Source organism: Dryobates pubescens, chromosome 24 (assembly GCF_014839835.1).
Source record: "Dryobates pubescens isolate bDryPub1 chromosome 24, bDryPub1.pri, whole genome shotgun sequence".
NCBI classification, from domain to species: domain Eukaryota; kingdom Metazoa; phylum Chordata; class Aves; order Piciformes; family Picidae; genus Dryobates; species Dryobates pubescens.
The window spans coordinates 6,079,353-6,086,275 of NC_071635.1; positions in this window are offsets into that span (position 1 = coordinate 6,079,353).

The window sequence follows — 6,923 nt, forward strand, 5'->3', positions numbered from 1 at the left end:
GAAGTCCCTTCTTTGTCAAGCCTACCATGTTACAGTTGTGCTGGAAAGTAGTAACTAGCATTCAAAAACCTATCAGTGTCATCACTTGCATTTAAGAGCATTTATTTTATTTTTTTTTTAAAGGAAAACCAAAAGAGTATGTCCCCCACACCCTGGTATCAGCAGTGGTTGAGTGGTTGCCCAGGCAAGCTGAGAATAATGATTATTATAACCAGTTACGTGGACTTCAGAGAAGTGATAAAAGCATTCTTCCAGTGTAGGCTTTGGAACTACTTAACAGATGAAGTAAGAGCTTGCATCTCTGACAGGATTAATACCAGAAGTTTATAAACCAGTCTAGACACTTATTTAGAAGACTAAACCATCTTTGAATTGTATCAGTTGCTCTCCTAGTTTTTCACAGATTCACGGAAACTCTAAAAAAGACTCGATGTAGAGTACCTGAAGACAACAAATGAAAGGCTCTCCTCAATAACACAGAGCTGCTGGGGAAAAGGTTTAGTATGTAAAGGATGTGAAAAGCTCAGCTTCTCCTCCACATATAGATTTAAATTACACAGCCAGAAACAGCTGCTGCAGCTCAATAAGAAAATACATTTGTGAAACAGCAGCTTGAAAAGGCAGAAGAGTGAGGAAATGAAGTAGAAATGAATGTACTGTAAACATCAGCATTTAAAGACACTGTAGGGGAAAATAAGTTCAAGATATTTTACTTTACAAAACATTTAAATCTCAGGGTTTATTCTCTATCCCTCTGCTTCACCTGAAATAGTGTGCAAACCCAGGTGTGGAACAGTACAGGTAACAAAATAGGCATGAATGAGAATTTAAGTTAAACCACTGAGCACCAGACATCAGATAATTTTCTAATCCAGACCCTCTGATCTTTTTCCCTCATGTAACCCCCCCATACTCTTAGGAATAAGCAGGATGAATTCTTACCTCTCATTCTAGAAGCAAATGAAGCTGAAACAGTGTTTCTCAGTTGTGAGTTAATGAAGAAACAGTCCCACTGTACAATGAAATTTCACATGGACAGTCAGACCCCTGTCAACATTTATTTAAACTAAGCCACTGGAGCAGAAATTTACAGTTAGTTCTTCTTACTGTTGCTACAAACACATTTCTCTTAATATACTAAGTGAAACAACTAAGTACACACCTGCTTACTTCTAGTGTTATACTAATAACAGATGTTTCACTTGCAACATGACACAAATAGCATGTAAGCTCTCCTGTCAATACCACCCTGTCAAATTCTGTATCTGCCATTGCTTACTTGGCATCCAGAGTACCTAAATGGGGGGTTCCAAAATGTTCAGTGATGGCTGGACCCTGCCACGGGGGAACCATTTTATTGCTGGCTTCTGCTGCTGCTCCTGCATTTTGCGGCGCTTTTCTGCAAACAGGCCAAGGTAACTGTGCATTGGGTCATTTCCAGCAAAACTCTTTATCTCAGCCCAGAATGGGTTTTTGTGTTCCTTTCCCTCCCATCTATGTGGGCGGAGAGGGGCTTGTGAGAGCAGGCTGTGTAAACCCAGGACAGAATCTTACCCTTGCTGCCATCTGAACTCTCACCTGAACCCAGAATTAAAATACAGGCATAGCAGGGGTGGGCAAAACAGGCTAATGAGAATCAACATGTGTATCAACACTGTATTAATATTTCCCAAAGCCAGCAATTAATCATGTCCTCTGTATCATCCTTTAACAGCCTTGCCACTGTATTATCAACACACATTTATGATACAAATTACTTATTGATCATAGACTCAGAGCAGAGAAAGACTTCATCTTTTGCTTGTTTGCTGAAGAGGACATCAAAGTTTGTATTAAACCTCTTATGCATGAAGGTAGCTATCTCAGAAGACCTAATATAGGCACTAAGTAGATGCACTTTTCAGACAGAGGGAAGAACAAAATGTTTTCTTTCATAGGCCCATATTTATAAATCACTCACAAATAACTGGCTCAAGTTCCAGTATCACAATAAGACAAATACTCTTTGGCAGAGCTAACTCCCAAACCCCTACAGATCTGAAAATTCTCTTTTTATTTAAAAACAAAAACAAAGACAGACTGACTCACCTATCTAACAACTTACTCTTATCTTCCCTCCTCCTAAGGCATCTTTTATAGTTCATGTTAAAAGGCTTGTTAAAGGAAGCAGGGTCACTTGGCCCCAGTGGTGGGGCTGGTAATGAAGCCCAGCTGCATCCTCCTTGGCTTTGCAGGGCTGAGGGGTAGCCACACGCTCTGCAGAGCAGACAGACATCTCCCTGTGGAACACTTTGTGTAGTGGCTCCGATCAGTGAAAGTGAAGGAAAAGCAGATAGGAAAAGCCATCATCTTTGGTGTACCCATATGACCATAAAGTCTATGTAAGAAGGAAGACCTGCAGAAAAAGGGGTTTTACAAGATTTTACTCAGGTTTCTATGGCTTCAGTAGGTGACTTTGCTGATATGCCACAGCCACATTTCTTTAAATACCATCATTGTTACTTTCCTCTCAGAAGAGGAAGTCAAAGTGCTCTGAGTTTATGTGGCAAAACCATGCATCTTATTCTGCTGCACCTTCTAAGCAGATGTGTTTGAGTGAAAACCAGCAACAACAAAAAAGAAGTGCATAATAGGAAGAAAAACATACACTTATGTTCCTCTACCCTCCTTCTAACATGACTAGAATGCCAGGAGACCTTTTAAGTAATAGCAAACATGGAATGGGAGCAGACATGAAAGAAAATGTTAATGCTGCAGTAGGTCCTTCCTAACTACACGCACTGGGGAAAGAACTTCTGTATACTTTGGCATCCAGAGCCTTATCAAATATTTTCTTTACATGTGCCAAGACTTTATCTGTTCATTTTAGCTTGGACCTGCAAGAATGCTTGTACAGTGAAAATGGAAAAGGGGAATCAGAGTGGAAATACACAGTTAAATTGTCCACTTTATTTCACCATAAACAATTAGTTTGTGGTTAAGAAGAATATAGATTACTGGTGGAAAAAAGAAGCCAAACAGCCTCCCTTTCCCAAATAGTCAAACATATTCTTTGCCAAAAAAACAATTTAAATTCATTCATGCACATTATTTGTCAAATACTGACAATTCATACCATCCTTGTACTCTCTAGAGGGCCTCACAATTTAAAGCCCAAATCCAGCCACAGCAGGTCCCTGTGTGGACATAGAGCATCATGTTACAAGAGAGTGACCCAAGTGACATTAATTGTGCCAGGTATCTACTGATAAAGTTGATACACAAACCAGGGGAAATTGCCAGACTGCTTCGAGAATAGTCCCCTGCATCAAAAGACAGATTGCAGTGCATTCAGCAAAGTAACCCTTACCAGCATAGTTTCTTCATTTACTAATCTAATTCATTGTGTCAAGAATGAATTTGTTTGACTTTGGGAAACCACCTTGCACTTCTAAAGCAGACAAAAACCCTGTGAAGAGATACTTGGCCTGGTGCTGGCCAAGTGAAAAGATGAAATATGCATTCATGCCAATAATGTAAATTTGAATTCTTTCATTTCAGACATAAAAAGGTCTCACTGGATTAACACTTTGACCTGAAGTGCTCATTGAAAGTGGCCTTAAAACCTCAGAAGGCTCACTGACCAGATTAGCAGAACAGCAAGACAGTTGGCATTTAAACTAAACGCTGCACTGCAGAGCACAAGGTTTGTTGCTGGTTTTAGTAGTAGCAGTATATTTTTTACAAGATAAGATAAAAATGAGTACCACTTGTAGAAAATGGAAGAGACAGCTTCTCTGAGACTAACAGGGGTGGGAGGATGCTGACTATTCCTAAGCCTCTGTCAAAGACCAACAGATTGCTAGTATATGAGTAGTATTTGGTGACTGTTGGTCTTTAATCTATGGTTAAAGTTTTTCATAGAATGTATCAGCTTTCAGTCTATGTTTTCTACTCAGTACAAAGCAAGTGTAAATTATATGCTTTAATGAAATGTATCTTTACTTCTAAGTAACTCAGAAGTCACAGTAATTAAATTAATAGGTGTACTGAGAACTGAAATTACTGGCTATGCTGTGCAGGTCTGAGACAACATCCATGTTGTCAGTCAAGCTAAAGATGTGTATTGCCACAAAACTTGAGGACTATCACAAAGGTTTATGAATAGGTTGCTAAGCAGAGAGAGTGAGAGAATAGTTCAAGATTCCTGGTATACAGCTGCTCCTTATTGTTTATGTACTGAATTAGATACCAAGCATTTTCATAACCCAGCTAACTGAACATATTCAAACATAACTTAAAGCTAAATATTCAAAGGACTTTGAGCAATTACAACTACTGCATTTTTTTTGCCAAGTGCTAAGGTTTACTGTTCCAAATAAGGATATTTTTTCTCCCTGGTATGTTAAGTCTTAAAATTGCTACTCACAACCCAAAGAAAGATGGCACTGAGACCCATACTTTGTTTTTACAAGTGGGATTCTTGAAAGTAAGTTGCATGTCTGTGTGTATAACTGATTGATTTATCCTGCAGTTTTGCCACCATCATAACCCTGTGTTCTGTAACTCAGGGACCATTTTGTCCTTTGGGCTCTTTGAAGCTTAGATTGTAAGGCTGCTGTCAGATTTGTCAGTAAGTAAATCAGTAAAATTAGATAAGCTCCACCTTGACTGATGAAGGTGTTGAAGATTATCTTGCTGGGGTACGCAGTGGCTCTGTGACTCTTTATTCATTCAGAGACAACAGAAAAATCTCTTCTCTGCTACATCATGCTGCAGTAGATATGCCTTAATGAGGGTGGGGCATGGTATACTGCTTCCCTATATCCCTGCATGTTTCTCAACTGCACAGTCCAGCACGGCATTTTTTTCCCAAAGGGACACATAGCATCAGTACAAATGCTGAACTCCATTTAACCCTCCATTTCCAAGCTTATGTTTCTACTTGTGCTTAAAAAACCTCTTTTATGGGATACATATTTGTATGTGTATTTAATATACCAGCACTTTATGACTCTTTATGCCAAGTATCCACTAAAGAAACCTTTCATATAAGTTCTGATGTAAAACTAGGGATACCGATATGACAGTGGATTAATAACAGGATCCAGAGCTGTGACTAAGTCAGGCCATAAGGTAACAGTTCAAGGATACTGTAGTTAGTGGCCTGTGTGAAACGAGGCTGTAGATTTATTTCTCTGTAGACAGAAAGCTGTGTATTGGTGATGAGGTAAACCAGAGGAGGAAGACATGTAGTCTGAACTGCAATCACAGCCAGGCTGACTGGCACTGATAGGGCAAAAGTAAAGCTCTTCAGTCACCCATGCATGCTGTGACTCCATTCATGGGCTCACAACCAACACTCGACTCTGGACTTCCCCAGTAGATGATACATATTTAACACCCACTTCAGTCATCTCTCACTTCAGGGTGATTTCTGTTTGCACTGTGTAAAGACTGGAGCTTTTACTTTTACTCTATCTTTCACATTCAGAACTGCCTCTCTCAGGTCCACTTGTCTCCATTAAGACCTGAATAAGACTAGGAAGATTAGTAGATGTGATACTAGTATGGTCTCAGTTTCATGCAGAAGAATAAATAGAGCTAGTTGTTTGGAAAAACAATTCCAGTAGGAACAAAGACAAATATTGTGACATTTTTCTTTGAAAATGTAGTGTTCAGACATAGAAGATGCATGCATCTTGGGAAATTTTTTCATGGCACAGTCATCTAGCAGGCATGTGTTAATGAAACCACCTGCTTTAAGAAATCAAGATGTTTTCAAGTGAGGAGAGGAGGCATCTCTGGAGAACTAAATTTCAGTTACTAAGTTCATTATATAATTACACATCTTCTGATCAGTCTTCATATGTTATCTTTCTGGGAGAACTGTCACAGCAAACCGCACATGGAATGCTGCTGGGAGTTTGCACAGCCACAAAACCCTGCTGCTGCTCCCATCACTCTGCAAACTGAAACGCTCTGAGGGCAGCAAAAAGGACAATCTGAACAGTTCAGCTCTGTGGGGCTGTGGAAAACTGGAGCTCACCTCTGCAGGGATGGAGAGTTCTTGTCTCCCCTGAAAGCAGCCTAAGAGGAATCTGCTTTTGGCCTTTATATGGATTTTGCTCTCCTTCCCTCATCTTCAGAGCCCCAAGGACACTAAGTGCCAAAGTCTCAGCCAGGAGATGTTTTGTGGAGCGACACCTAAAGAAGAGACAGAAACTGGTTTTGAATAATCCCTGACATGGGCTACCTGAATGCTGCGGACTGATGCATACAATGGGACCAAGATGAAAGGTCTCTGTTACCTGTCCTGAGTCCTTGACCCACACTATAATACTGGGGCTACAGCAGTTATGTATCCTGCTCTTGGCTTCCTGAAATGGGACTGGTCTAGTTGCTTCCAAGAAGTGTGTTTTCCATTAAGCAGCTAAAAACAAATTTTGTGAGTCAATGAAGGTGACATGTGGAAAAACAAATAAGCAAATTTAGAAAATATGAGATCCAGACACTCAATATTTTAAAGAAGCCTACACTATGGAAACAACTGCAATTGAAATGAAAGAACACGGGGGTTTTTCTTAGCACTACCATTCTTGTCAATGGAAAAAACGAATCTCCCCAGCTTATTATTGCTGCGGTCAAAGGCAGCAGCATCCAGAAAGCAAATGTTTTCAATGATAATCTAACAAAAATAACAACTGGGTCTCTGGTGTGTTGTTCATTTGTATTGTACGGTCTCTCTAACTCAGCCCGCAAGCTCCTCGCAAAGCACGGGCAGCACTCACAGCTATGACAAAAGAGGATCCATTCTCGTTCTGGGCAAGGGATGCTCCTCTGTGCTGTCCTGTTCCTTTAGTGCCTGTATCACTGCAGACCCAGAGTGTGCCACAAATAGCCCTCTTCAATGTCCTGTGCTCCCTCGCAGATTTGAACTGACT